The sequence below is a fragment of the Megalops cyprinoides genome, chromosome 7 (genome assembly GCF_013368585.1).
Source record: "Megalops cyprinoides isolate fMegCyp1 chromosome 7, fMegCyp1.pri, whole genome shotgun sequence".
Classification (NCBI taxonomy): domain Eukaryota; kingdom Metazoa; phylum Chordata; class Actinopteri; order Elopiformes; family Megalopidae; genus Megalops; species Megalops cyprinoides.
In genome coordinates this window covers 15589477-15604526 of record NC_050589.1, presented here as the reverse complement: position 1 = coordinate 15604526, position 15050 = coordinate 15589477, and positions in this window count along the sequence as shown.

Here is a 15050-nt window from a genome sequence, read left to right as displayed (position 1 = left end):
CCAATTGTTCAAATGTGTTCAAGCTGTGCCCACCACCGACATGGTCGATAACGATGAACCACTGTCCGTCTACATGGACACAAATGCACAAAGAAATGAGATTAGAATAAAAAGATTGCATTTGCTTCATGGACCAGCAAAGACAGATTTTGTTGTAAGCTAGTGGAGATAAGAACTTTGCCACTTAAAATCATATTGATTTACCTTTGCCAGCCTGCAAGACTGTGTGAAACAAAAAGTGGAGCTGCTCTTTAGGGGAACAAATGTCCATTCAGCATGGATATGCTTTTTCAGTTTTTACATGTGAAACATTCCAATCCTGCACGGTTCACTTCATAAGCAAGTGTAAAAGGTTTACTTTTCAAGACATTTTTTCCTCATTTCAGTTTGTCCTGGTGACAAATTAGTATTAAATTCTCCACACAAAGGGGCCAAAGAATGTTGTTATGCATGAAACATGGAATAATATTGTTTTTTACACAATTTGTTTTTATACACTACCATTTTTCAATACAATGAGTTTTTGTTAATTTGAGGAAAGTGACAGTAAATGAGCTGATTCATCTTTTATCATCCCCTAATTGGTGGTGTCATTGTCAGCTTGACTTGTGCTCATTTTCATTATTGCATTAAGCCATCCATGCCGGATTGTAGAGACATCCTCTTTATCTCTGTACAGATTGGGGTGACCTTACTTATAAATATCTTTTTGACCCTGTAAATAATGGAAACTAGGAATTCAAGTGTCTTCAGAAGGACCCTTAACAAATTGCCTGCATATTTAGTTCAAGAGAATTCACTGAATCCTTCCAAAGCATTCCAGGAATTGAAATGGAAATCAACACCATCATCTTTGCAGAAATGAAAAGATGATGTTGATGCTTTAAAATTCCTCAGCCAGGGTGAATTTTTAGACTTCCTTTAACCAGAATAGTTTCTGCTTTCTGAAGACATTGTTGGTAACAAACACCATATTGACTGGATTTATGTTCCTCTGTGTGTGTGTGTCCCAGCAAGAGCCCAGCTGTAAAAATGTAACCTCTGTGAGTATTTACTTAATAGTGAGTGTTTACTGATGCCTTGCACTTCTCCTTGGCTTAACAGAACCCAAAGTTGTGTCAGCTGAAGGTTACTTAGTTCTCATTAAGTCTAATCACCCAGGCACACAAATTAGGATTCATTACGTGTCCCTTGTTGTGTTAAAGGTTATGCAGTTTGTATGCAAACGCGTGGCTTATGGGGATGTGTTCCGTGGTTCAGAGAGAAGAGAGTGGCAGCAGAGGGATCCGTTTCCTGTCAGTCACCATTATGTGATGAATCACCTGTCTTCAGCAGCTATAACCAGCATCAATGTTTGTTTCACAACACCATCTCAGTCATTAGAAGTGGCTCTAATAACAGTGGTTTAATGCCAGTGCGGGCCTAATATGAGCCCAATGATTTTTTTTTAATCCATGATTTCAAGTTTTTTTTTTTCCTTAAGCTGTGATACAGAACATGCCATTTCACCCATCTACAAGTTTTCCCCCTGAAGAGAAATAAATAGCCATGCCCACATTAGAATTGCTAATTCTGACAGTTACTTGTGTATTATGTTTGCTGTAAAGTGGAGCCATAAATATTAATATTTCTATTTGCATTCTCCTAACCACAAACATTGGGCATGTGTACTAGGCCATGTTACCTCCAGTAATTATTAATGGAGTGGTGACTAGGCTGCTCAATGCTCAGTCAGCCAGTGAAGATGGGGTGATGACAGTGCTGTCGGTTTTAATTGCAGACATGAGATCACTTTTTATGACAGGAATATATTAGCTAGGTTCACCATGTAATGCTGAGTAATGTGACGCATGCAGTTTTTTGAAGGAGATTGGAGGAGAAATTTTGCTTCGCAATAGCAGAACTGTGCAAGCCTCCAATAGAAAGAAACAGAATGGGATTGTGAGTTTAAGAGAAATAAAATGGTAGTGTGAGGAAGACAGAAAGTGTGCATGAGGGAGAGAGAAAGAACATGGGAGAGGGGGAGAAATGCAATCAGTCCACAAAATTTGTGTGTGTGTGTGTGTGAGAAAGAGAAAGACAGAGAGAGAGAGAGAAAGACAGAGAGAGAGATAGATGTAGATGGCATTGTGGTGGGGGGGAGACATCCAATATCATCAAATCAATGTAGATGAGCCTCAGAAACATTGTTGGCAGAAACATCCGGATGGTCTGCAGTGCCTGCATCCAGCACTCCAAACAACATGGGAATGAAATGCCTTCTCTATGCAGAGGACCAGGTCTGACAGAACTGTTGCAGAAGATGTAAGTGCTTCTGTCATTGACCAAAGAAGGGCTACAGTAGCACTTACATCCTCTGCAACAGTTCTGTCAGACCTGGTCCTGACAGCCAACCTCAAAGAGAGACGAAAAGAATTATTTCCCAGAAAAGGTCCAGATATTAGGGAAACGGACATAATTTTACACTTGGTTCTACTAACACAGAACTGGAAATTTTTGCATGGCTGTAAAAGAGCACAAAGACAAGACAAACCCACACAATTTGACATACCAATTATGAGCTGACTCAAAATAATTAAATCAATAATAGAAGCAACTGCACTGTGTGGCAGCAAAGGTTGATGCAATGGGATACTGAGCCAGTGCAGATATGAGCACAGAGACCAACAGAAAACAATGCATGCATGGTGGAATTAAACCAATAGCCATTACTAATTAGCACATTTGAATTTGAAATTGACAGAGAGATTGAGAGGATTTGTAATTTAACAACTGTTTATTTGCCATTTTCTGAAAAAAAAAGTATAATGTATTATGGTTATATACAGTATGGTTATGTAATGTATAGAATAAAAATTATGTCCAAACTTTCCCCAGGGAAACATTATACACCTGAAACAGTATATATTTTTAAAGTAAAGGTGAGTTGGTGAGAGAGAAATGGAGAGAGAAAATGACATTTGGGGAAAAAGAGAAGATAAGAGGTATAGATACTTAGTTCAAATGTAGAACTGAAGTTTATCTTAGGTGAAGAGACACAATGACCTGATAATAGCTGCCCATGAGACCTCAGGAGGAAGAGACAGAATCCATAAGAAGTAGTAACTTCAGGGTTTCAGGCCAATATCCATGGAATTTGGGGAAAATAGAATTTTATGCAGACACACTCATTCCTTTTTAGAATACCTTCTCTTGACCAATTTAGATATCTTTCAAATGAAATATGGTGAAACACATTCAAGAATTTGCACCTGAGGCTAGCTGGCCAAGTAACTCCTTGCTTGTTAGCTACATAACATTAACTTTTAAAGCACTTTCAGACATTTTACTCATTTGCAGGGCTTACATTTCCAGCTTCTGTGAAAACATCTCATTATTGTCCACACTGGTACTGTATGTGTAGCTGTCCAGTGTTGACCCACCACAAGCATATAAAATGCTGTGATACCTTACAAAACCAGAGACCACAAGAGACTGATCTCTTCTTGTGTCTTATACCAACATGTATCAGTTTAAGAATGTCCCTGTCACTTCTGCTTATGGAGTGCCTAACATGGGTGTTTTGTTTTGTCACCCTTATGTTAAAAGTACACGCAAACCCTTAATTTTCTGTGCCACTTAAATGCAAAATGCACATTTTCAGGAGATTACGCTGAATCTCTTGAAAGTATTGTCATGGGCTAGAGTATGATGTGTATTAGGCTTTAGCTGTCTTCCTTTTTTCACTTCTTTAGTGTTAGTAAGGTTAGCTGATATGTTTACTTCTCATAGGTTTCTTAGCTACCTAGCTTGCTTGCAATAGGCTGAAATAAATTGTAACTGTGCTTTATGGTTCAGTTTAACACCACAGACAGCATAGTACTACATATTCAATATCCTGCCTTTAGGGTTAGGGTTAGGGTTCCTTCTTCACTCAAGGGCATGAGCATGGCTAAGGGCAAGACTTTCAGCTTTACCTGTGGCCCTACTAAGCCCTGAAACAAGGCAGAAATGACAGTGGAGAATGTTGGCCAGCCATTGGCCCATGTTCCTGCATGTTCCACTTGTAGAATTGGGAAAGGGACCTAAACGGAATCCATTTGAAAAAAAAACAGTCAGGAAAGATCTTTAGAAAAAGAAAATGCTTTTATTCTGAATGAAACAATTCTTTTCCCAAAAACGTAGAATAATGACCTATGTTTTGTACAAACTTCACTGTACTGTGACGCATCTCTGAGATGTTGCCATTCAAATCTCAGTCAAACAGTCAGCATTTTAATATTATGCTTTAATAATATCCGTGGCCTAACCAAAAATGAGAATCATTTTGAAATATTTTATTCATATTTCTGTCAGTAAGTGTCCTTGTGATCAATATATGCACATTAGATGTGCATCATGCAAAATTGAAATGAGAAACAAGGACAGGAGATATACATAGAGCTATAAAGGCCAATTCTTCTTGTTGATTCCTTCAGTAATTAAAAAGAAGCAACATGTAATAAAAGTCATCAATAGGAAGGGCCTGCTCCCCTTACTGTTAAATTTTGTGGCTACATGGATTTATTGTTGAAACATCCTGATGCATAGCCATATTAATTTGCTTTGACCTGTTCCAGTTTTACCATCCTCACACAACCGCTGACTTTTATAAATATTTAATTGGTCCTTTGGAGCAATGAGATGAATGTTGAAGAAAAAACTGTAATCAGTGAGCCTTCAGTGGTGTGTGATAATGACTCTCTCCTTGTGGAGGAATAGCTCTTGAAGATGAATTGAGAGAAAAAGGAATGAATGCAGGGAGAGAAGAGAAAGATACGACTGTAGCCTTTGTAATTATCATCATATTTTCAGACTGAAGGTTAGCATAGATCAGCATCAACCTTCCTCTCATTCCAACAGAGATCAGACTGAGGTGTTAAAGCGACACCTGAATTCACCATGGCCTGCCTTTAAAAGTTCATACAATTTAAAAACACTGTTGTAAATTCCCATTCCAAACTATGTCCATTATTCATGCCTTCTGGTGCTTGATTAAAAAATAAGTGTCCTTGTGATGCTAAAGTCCCAGGCACTCTTGATGCTGCCTGTATACTGCTAGTCATTGATGCCCTTGCTACATATTCATGACAGCCACTTGACTGCCTCTCAAATATGGAGTATTTGTAGTGTCCACTCAGCTGGTGGGATCATTACTACATTGTTTGAAAGAAGGGTCCCCTTAGCAAAGCAGCATGTGACCATTGCGTGTCCACAGTACAGGTTGAAGCATGCTCATAGCCACAGACACTGTCACACTTCCCAGCATCCCTTCTGATAAGTATCCCAGATGGCCTCCTTCCCCGTCAGCAGGAACGCTGCCTCATACCTGAAAAGGTCAAGATCAATCAGCTACACAGTTGGCTGTGCTCGTCATTGTCCGTGGGTGTGCATGCTGCAGTGCCCATCTATACTTGCATCCTCTGACTGTGTTTGTTCAACGTCACAGTGGATTGAGCCACAAAGAGCTCCATCATCATCACATGAATTGGCTGTGAAAGTTGATGCTAAGTGCAGAGGGTGGTTCTGATGCAAGCTGGACCCTGCTCAGGGCTGCTCATTTTAGAAGCCTTTGGGGATTAGCTTAATTTACAAAAAAGCAAAACCGAGTCAATATTTTATCAGTTTTTCCAGCCTCAGTTACCCCCTGCGAATATGAGCGGAATTGCTCCAGCCCATCTCACAGCTACCCATGCCTGGCTGTGGTGTTGCATAATATGGAGTGCCTCTGGTGTTACCAAGTTGGTTTATCTATTTATGTTGTTTCAATATGTTGTTGATGGTTCATTTTGCAGCACCCATCCGAATCTGAACAAATCCATGGCCTAGGGCCTCCAGAAAACACTGCTCAGCTGGTTGATTTTGCATATGGTAGTCATGTCGACTGTGCAAAAGATGCAGATCTGCCCCCGGGGTAGCCAAGGCCTTGAGTGAATCCTGCAGGAGATATTGCTGTCCGTAACATGCTCCCTCTAATGAATACACTCCAGAGCTATACTATTTACGTCATGCTTTGCATTATGTGGGCTTGTGAAAAGAAGCCAAAAGAAGCACATTACTAAAACTCCCAAACACTAGAACAGTACAGTGTTGCAAAAAATTGGCTGTTTCATGATGTAGACATGTCAATAATAAAAAAAATGTTCATGTTAGGTCGTCCTTATCCATAAAACGTGAACTGAAATTCAACGTTTATATAGTAAATTTATCTCCCTTACATGGGCTGTGACATGTTGTCTTGTGGAGTAATTGAATTTTGTTGTCCACGTAAAAAGGTTTCGCTTTCAGTAAATTGAATCTGTGTTGGAGTCCTGGGAGCTGTGTTGGGAGGAGAGATTACGGACTCCACCAGGAGCTGTAAACTGGCCATCTCAAAACACAAGCTGCAGTGGACATGAGGCTGACTCCTGGATCAAATGTAGGTTTGTCTCCTCAAATCTCATGTGGAGTCAAAAATTGTCAATTATTGTCCACTGCTGGACATTGTGCTGTCAAAAGTGATTTGAGTCAAACACGCAATATAGAAGGAAAGGAAGAAAAATCATATAGATAGAATCTAATCAAACCGATCTAGTAATTCAAAACTTTGCCTGAAGATTTAATCTTTGAAATTATTAGAGACGATGTACTTCAAAAAGTGGTGAAATTTTGTTTGATAGCCCTTGCTATTTTCTCAACCTGAAGATCAAAACAGCTTAGCTGCATTTCAATTCATTCAACTCTTTTTCCTTTACAGCTCAGGTTCCATTGGAAATCTGTGCAACTAATGTCATGAGTGACCTTGGAGAATTGTGGGTGCGCGTTTGCTGTAGAATGGATATACAACACATTGGCATTTAGAGCAATGCACTTACCTCCTGTAGTATTGACTGGTGTGGCGTATCAGGTGTATTAGGAAGGAAAGGTAAGGCAGACATGAATTCAAATGCACCTTGGAGAGTTCTTAAGTGTCAGGGATTTTTTTTTCACATTTTCAAACATCTATTTACATGTATTTGTTGCATATACTATATGCATGTTGTGTTATATAGTTACATTTACTTTGATAATAAATTCTCATATTGCACATAACTGCTTTGACAACAATGCTTTGATTTATTCTAGCAGTAAAGTGCTATTAACTTGCATTGAATGAAGCGAGAGATAGAAAGAGACATGCAAAGAATGAGAGAGAGGAGGAGAGAGAGCTGGAGACGAATCCTTCTGTAGCTGCCTTTTGCGCTCCGCAGGGGTGCTAATGAAACTATGGGAAGGTTTATGAGAATCCATCACTGTCCCATTTCTAAACTGAATTCACTGAATCAAGGAACACTATGAGGAGCATGGTGACCTGCAGTTAATTTCCCCCTAACCTGTACGCTGTGAGATGAATGCAGCAATATAATTGCATGTCTGAAAACAAGGGGCTAGAGTGCTCTGGTTTTTTTACGGATTAATTACTAATGTTACAGCGTCAATTATTCAAATTATTATTAATTCTTTTGCCAATCAGTAGACATTTTTTTTTAATTTGACGAGAGGTTGATGTGCATAAAGTTGATAAAGGGCTGTAAGAGCTAATGGCCTGATGGTGGACTGAAGGTTGGAAGAATCTGTGCCCTTGACTTTCCAGTACGCTAACACCTTCAACACAGCACCTTCAATTTTGGGATATCAAAGCAACAGCCTAGTAGCAGTAGGGTAAATTAGATTAAGTGTTCTGGTGGAACACACAGGGAAGACCAGCCGATCGAAAGCTGCAGTAGCGAGAGCTGGATAGTACAAGACCTGGACCAGAAGTTGGGTGGGTGAGAAATGGTGACAAGAAGATCATAGGTAACGAGACATGGAAGAACCTACAGGCCCCCTTGAAACATTGTGCTCTATGAGGTATCTGAAGGTTTACTTTGTTGAATGTTGCAGAGATCCAGAAGGAATACAACAGAGGAAAGGGAAGCTCTTGGGGGCTCAGTTACTGAAAGAAGAGCTGTCTTACTAATAACTATGATGTCCTGCAAACCTGATACACTGGCACTGGCTTTGGATAGCTCACCCATTCAAAGGCTGCAGAGAGGAACAGGGGGACTTTTCATTGCCTCTACAGCATCATCCCTGCTTTTACCACAATGCCCCTTTCAATCACCCATAATGCCAGACTTCAAGACTACTCTGTGTGCGCGCGGCTGCTGTGTGTTTTTCAACATCGCCTCACAGATTACACTTCAATCAAATCCAGCACAGCTGTAGCCGCTCTGCAAAAACACACCAAAAAAGGCCATGTGGCTCTCAGTTTAAACCTGGTTAATAATGCACTGCTCGCTTGTGAAATGGGCTTCTGTGCGTTGCTGTGGAGGTAATGGCTAATCTTTCCTGACAGACAGTCGGCCTTCTTTTGGAAGTGGAGATCAGAGCAGCGGCAGTGCGCTGCTGTCCTTGGGAAATCTGCATACGTTTGACCACATGAACGAGGAAGAAAGGGAGCCAGATGAAAGGGGTTCTGATGCATTCCAAGCGAGAGGAGAAAAAAAATGTGCTTTTTTGTTTTGTTTTATGGGAGTGTTTTCATTATGTTGCCTTTAAACCACATCATTCTTCTGCATAAACCAGCAGACAGACTCACCAGTATTTTTGCAGTTTGAGGTCATGCCAGAAAGGGCCTAGAAGGCTCCTATTCGATTCCAGGGGGAGAAATCTGGTGGCATGCCCTGTGTCCACCTCGATGCACTGCAGAACCTGCTACACTGCTAACCTGCCTTCTAGGGCTGATACAGCCAAGGAGAAAAGCACAGGCCCCCCTCTACCCCAGGAGCTGCATCAGTTACACTGCTCCATGACACACATGGATGATCCTGAGATGAACTCATTACCAAACTGGTACTTTTAGCAGACTGGGGAGGAAAATCACCACTTGAAAAAATAAAACATCAGTAAATGATAAAATATGTACAATTTACTTTAAAACAAATGTTACTATCACTTTCATATATGATATTTCATGCAAATAATTTAAAATCAAAACTCAACAACAACATAATTACTACATATTCAGAGAGTGACATACATGATATAAGAGATAGTTGATATTTTTATACGTGTTATGTGTGTTGTATTAAAATATATGTAAAATGACATACATTAAATTACATTTTACATTATATATATTTTTTACAGACTCTACTGGAATAAAACAAATAAATAGAGAAGTGTAAATCCCTTGAATGACTGTCCATGAATGATCTCCCCCACCTACCATGTGAATCCTTAAAAAACAAGCTTATTCACCAAACCCACAATATGAAGGGTAAAAGCATGATGGACAGTCAATGAACCATGGAAATATTATCATTCCCTTTTCAATGTAATGAAAATATGGTCCAAACATCAAATGCCACACATTTCCCTTTTGGACTAAAACATTTTTAAATATCTGCACCACTTCTCTAAAAAATCTCCAGTTTTCCAATGTCTCCAATTCTCTACAAAATAGTTAAATTCAGTCTGCCAGCTCATTTTCATTTCAATTTCTGCAATTAAGATAATAAGTGAAAAACAGACCCTTAAATCACTCATCAAACCACCATTCCAACTACTTGAACTATGACCTGAAAGAGTGCTAGCCAATTCCTTTTCCAGTTATCTAAAATATATACACGAGTGTGCTTCCAGGATACTACCATACACATCCCTCTAGATTAATGACTCCTTTCTCACTCACTCTGGAAATCAGTCTATAATAACGTTTATAATAATGCCCAGCAATGCAAAACTACTCTTAATATAATTCAAATCACACACATAACTTTCATCACAACACAGAATCTCACAGCTCACAACAGCCCTTTTCAGATTCTGCCATCTGCTATTATCATATAAACAGCTGTTATGGGTTGCACAACTCTGAGTAGCTTGTGTGGACAACCTGGGTCTTGTCCTGGGCCAGAGCATCCCACTCCATATGCTATAGCGGATCTGCCTGGTCCATCCCTATGAAACAATACAAACATGTTCCAGGTTTCATGACTACATTTTAACAGAATCATTGTCTATTAGAAAGGCAGACATAAATCAGAATTATCACTAGCTAGATATTAGCATTGTATGTGCTTAGCAATGCATCCTTTCACAAGCACCTAGAATCATGTAATCAGTCATTTTTTTCTTGCTGCTCTATTTTGTTCTAATCTGTCTGTCTGCCTTTCCCCCTTATTCTTTCCCATGTACATTTTCTGTTCTTTCTTTTATTGTTTGCAATAAAACAAATGTTTTTGTGGCGTAAACCCAAGCAATCCAGTATTTATATCGAGTTGGCACTTTCTCTGTTAGAGAGTGAGTCAAAGCTTTTATTCATACCAGCCTGAGGCCCTAGCATTGAGAAAGAGCTCAAGTAAAGTCAGACACGTGTTTGGATGTCCTTGTTCTGAGCATTATGGTCTTAAGGCTTCAGTTGGTAATGCGAAAATAGTAGTTCTAAGATGCCAGTGCTGCTGGGTGTTAAATCTCCTTTGAGTTTGGGATGCCTTATGGTAGAAAACTGCCTGAAGAAAAACAATCAAGTAAGGGGAGAGCTGTTCCATCTAAGGATTCTCAGTGCTTTTTGGGTGTTTTTTAAAGTGTCAGTGACAAGAAGTGAAATAGCCCTTAGCTTGCATATATCATGGATTCAGAGTCACTCACAGTGCATCTTTATAAGCCTCAGCAAGGCTTAAATGTCCGGCAGCTACTCCTTGAAGTCTGTTTTGGTTAACCCTAGTGGCAGGGGGATCAGTCTCTTTGATTTGCATTGTATTGCTCCCGTCAACCATTCCCTCAGAGGATGAGCCTTTAAACTGGCAATGCCCTGTCCTTAAATGAAACTGCAGTTTGTGCAGCAGGAGCAGCAGGCAAACAAACACATTGATGAACATCACGACCAAGGCAAAGTCAATCACATAACGCTTGATCACATCAGTGGTTCCCTGATGGAGAATGACAAGCCAAACAAAACCGAAAGAACAACAGCTGCAACAGTAAAAATAACTATAGAAGAAACCATGCAACAGATTAATCCATGTCACAGTGGGAATGTGGTGATCTCCCTGGTTGTAGCTCTTTGTAAGGAGCACATCTCATTAAGCTGTGTTTAGGCTGCAGTGAAGCACGATGAAAGAGAGCCAGCAGCTGTCTCAGGTAGATTTTTAGATGCCATCCAGCTTGGTGGCGGCACTTTCTCAGGAAGTGATCAGGTTTCTCAAGAGCGGTACCTCACAGCACACACGCATAATCGAGTGTGACCCACAAAATGATCGGCCAGCACAACTGACAAAAGGGCACTAAGGATTACTCTTCAGAGGGGTTCCACTGACGCTCATTGTTGGCATTTTCAGTGATGAATTGCTACTTTCGTGTTTTTCCTCCAGAGTCACCCCATTCTCTCCCATCTTCTCTTCTCCTCACTCTCACAGGGATCAGCTTACCAATGCTAAAGACAGATGTTACCTGTAACCATACAAACACATGTGGAAATCCTTGTGAGTTCAGACTACCCCACTTTCATATAAGTTAAAAGGCCGCTGTGCCTAAAAGGTGTAGCATGTAGCATGTTTCAGCTATCAGACACCAAGCGCTTGTTTTTTAACATTGGAACAGTGCTGACAGACATGCATTGCAGGATTACAGTTTTATATTCATTACATTCATACATGATGCAAAATAGATACATGGATTGTGCGTGCACATGTTATTGCTCTTTACTAGGTGCAATAAAGAGGAAATTAAAAAATGCATTTGAAAATACCCCATGGTAATGGCTATAGAAAGAGCACCATCTTCTGGGATTTCAAGGCGTGAAATCTTTAAAATGAACAGATAATAAAAAATTCTGTCAGCTGTAATTGCGTAAACAAATCTTCTCCAAGTGCTGATGCCTCTGATTTGACCCACACAGCACACACAGCAGGAAATTTGGCAGACTACAGACATGGGGACACATACTGTCTTTAGACAGCTAACCCTGTTCAGATCTCTTCAGTGGTATGTTTCTGAAACTGTGTGTGTGTGTGTGTGTGTGTGTGTGTGTGTATGTGTGTTTTGCACTCCTATATGTTTGTATGATACATGGTGTGTTGCATGATGTACATTTGCATGATTTGTGCAGAAACGTGTTCAAACCAATTATTTCCATTGTGTTGCTATGTATTGACGTTTTCAAGGTTGTTCTTATTGCTGGAAATAATATGTTTATGTCTAAATATCTCTTCAGGTATGAATATGTGAAGAGGACTTTTAGAAGATTATGCAGTGCAGTGTGTGAAAATAAAACAAATGAATAAATAAAATAAAATCTTTGCTGTCCACTATATGTCCTTATATTACAGTGACATAGCCATAAAACACCTTCCTCTGAACTGATGGCATGACCACATTATCCTGCAAAACAAGTCAACTTATTGACCTGGCAATCAACAGAATCTTCTTTGACTAGCATCATTTCAAGACATAGATCTGATGAAGGATAAATGATCCGGTAGTCCCAAATTATAGACCAAAAAGAATGAAGTATTTAGCTGTCATCAGCCTCGCTCACCTCTCCTCTCACTTCTTCCCTTCACACAAATGATGCTAAAAGGTGTGTATTTGAAAGTGTTGCACTCAACCCAATGTGAAACCTGGGATGTGCGAGAAATCTGATTGGTGGACAACAGCTATAATCTCAGTTACATCACAGCTGACATATCCCCATCCAAGGCATATCCTTTATAATGCTGCCACAACCTCACCCCCCACAACCTTCCCCCTTTTATCACAACAAAAACCAGACTGCACTACTGGATTTATGTAACATCTTTTCAATATGGCCATGTTCAAGCATGATAGACTCCGTGTAACTAAAAATTGACTGTGCTCTCCAGCAGTGCTTACAATGGAGAAATGCTACCCAAAGGGGCGATATCTTTTACTTTCTGAAGCTCCCTGAAACTCAGTAAAAGGATATCATTTCAATCATTTATTGTGCCAAGGAATCTTGCATGTAAATTCTTGTAATTGTCTATGTGAATAGACTTTGTAGATTTTATGTTGACATGTTACAAAGCGAATTTTCTATCGGGACATTAAAGATTTACTCCTCTATTCAGCTCTTCTTTACTCTAGTAATATGTGTGTTGAAATCTGCAGTAATTTCAAAACTTTAAAAGCTGAATGTTGCCCAAGAGTAAACACTAACCTGATATCACTTGTGACTCCTCTGCATAGAGTAATGATGTCAGCAACAACAGAATTTGTGTGGAAATGAGGCAATTGATTTAATTCCTTGTATAAACACAGTAATGGCAATGTAATGTAAAAAAAATAGCTTGTCCAAAGCAGTGGAGAAGCATAGGCTTCTAAACTAGTGACAAAAGGTGCACAAACCACACAGATAAGCTGGGATAATACTTTCCTTGTGTTGTGTCTGTATGGTCTGTATTATGTATTTATGATAAATCGGTGATATACAGTAAGTTGAGGTAAGGCCATATCAAAGCTCTGTCTGATGCAGAGTGGCAGTTAGATAAATATTTTTCAAAAATTGAAATTCAGGAAAGAAATTATTTGAGATGTTATTATTGATGTTCCTAAATTAAATACATTTCTATTTCCCCCCCTTTTGCACTCAACTCTTGAACAGTTGCTCTTGCCTGGGGGACCTGTTAGTCTTGTTTGACTTCACATTAGAACAAGTGCAGATGGTATTATTACAAAGTGATGCCTCTGGAAAGCATAATTATGGTTCTGCTGGAGATAATGCATGTTAAGTTTCATTACAATTTATTAGAGAGAGGACTCGTGTTGTTTGTTGAGTTTTTAATGAGATTGCTGTTAGTGATGACAACAAAAATGCAGAAAAATCAGCTCAAGAAACAGACACAATTTGGATAATGAGAATATTAAAATGTTGTTTTTGTTGTTTTTACACTGTCTTGCTTCTGACATGAGGAAAACTCTGACATGGGCCAACAAGGAACAATTAAATCCAACGCATGTGATCAGTGGACCTTGGTAAACTGTAATACATCAATTATAATGGGGGAATGATATTGCAGTGGTAGCATTTCTTTGATGCATTTCAGCCATATTGATCACTCATGTACAATTTTGCAATATCATCAGTCCTTAGCTTATTTGTCCTGTGGTGTTAGAATCACTTCAAACATATCAATACTCTGAACCTCTCCATCCGTCAGTGGCTAAACTCTGTTGTAATGACATTAGAACAATATTTGATATTGCTGTGAACTATAATCCTGTTTTATGGTGTCAGGTGGCTTTCTGTGAATACCCTTCTGTCCCATAGCGGGTTGAGTCAGATGGCATATTCTATAGCACCTGCCATGGAAATTGAATAACTGAATAAATTCCATAATAAGACAGAGTGATTTAGGACATTCAGGAAAAAAAGAAAGGTTAACAAAACCCTTATGTGGTGTAAATTAGGGAGAAAATTCAGTGCAGGTGGGAAGGACTTAAGATGCAATGGATTTGCTGCCCTCATATTATACTGAAGCTGTCCTTTTAGTTTAATTCTTCTGCCATTATAGCAGAATCACTGCTATATAAAAACAGTTTAAGGGAAATAACACTCAAGCACAGAAACTTGAAATGGATGTGTTATGTATCAGCATTTGAATAACTGATCTAGCTTTAAATTTTTATCTCTCTGTCATATATATAGTGTTTACTTATATATCATTTGCATGGGAGTGAATACAGGACAACATATTAGCAAAGAAAAACAGGAAATAAATTTTCATTCATATATTGTGCACATGTTATTTCTACCTTACCCAAGGTTTCACAGCAATAAGATTGTCATGCTTCTGACTATTGCTAAGTTGCTACGGAGAAAAAAGAAACTGAAACCGAATAATTTAGACCTTCAGTGGAAATTCTGCCATGATATGTATAATATATAGTATGGGTGAGTAGTCTCCCTTGATACTTTCATAAATGAAGAAGAAATCAGGTGGAAGACACTCAGAGGCTGTTTTTCAAAGGCTATTCTGGTCAATACATCTGGAATCCCGATATCACTTTGG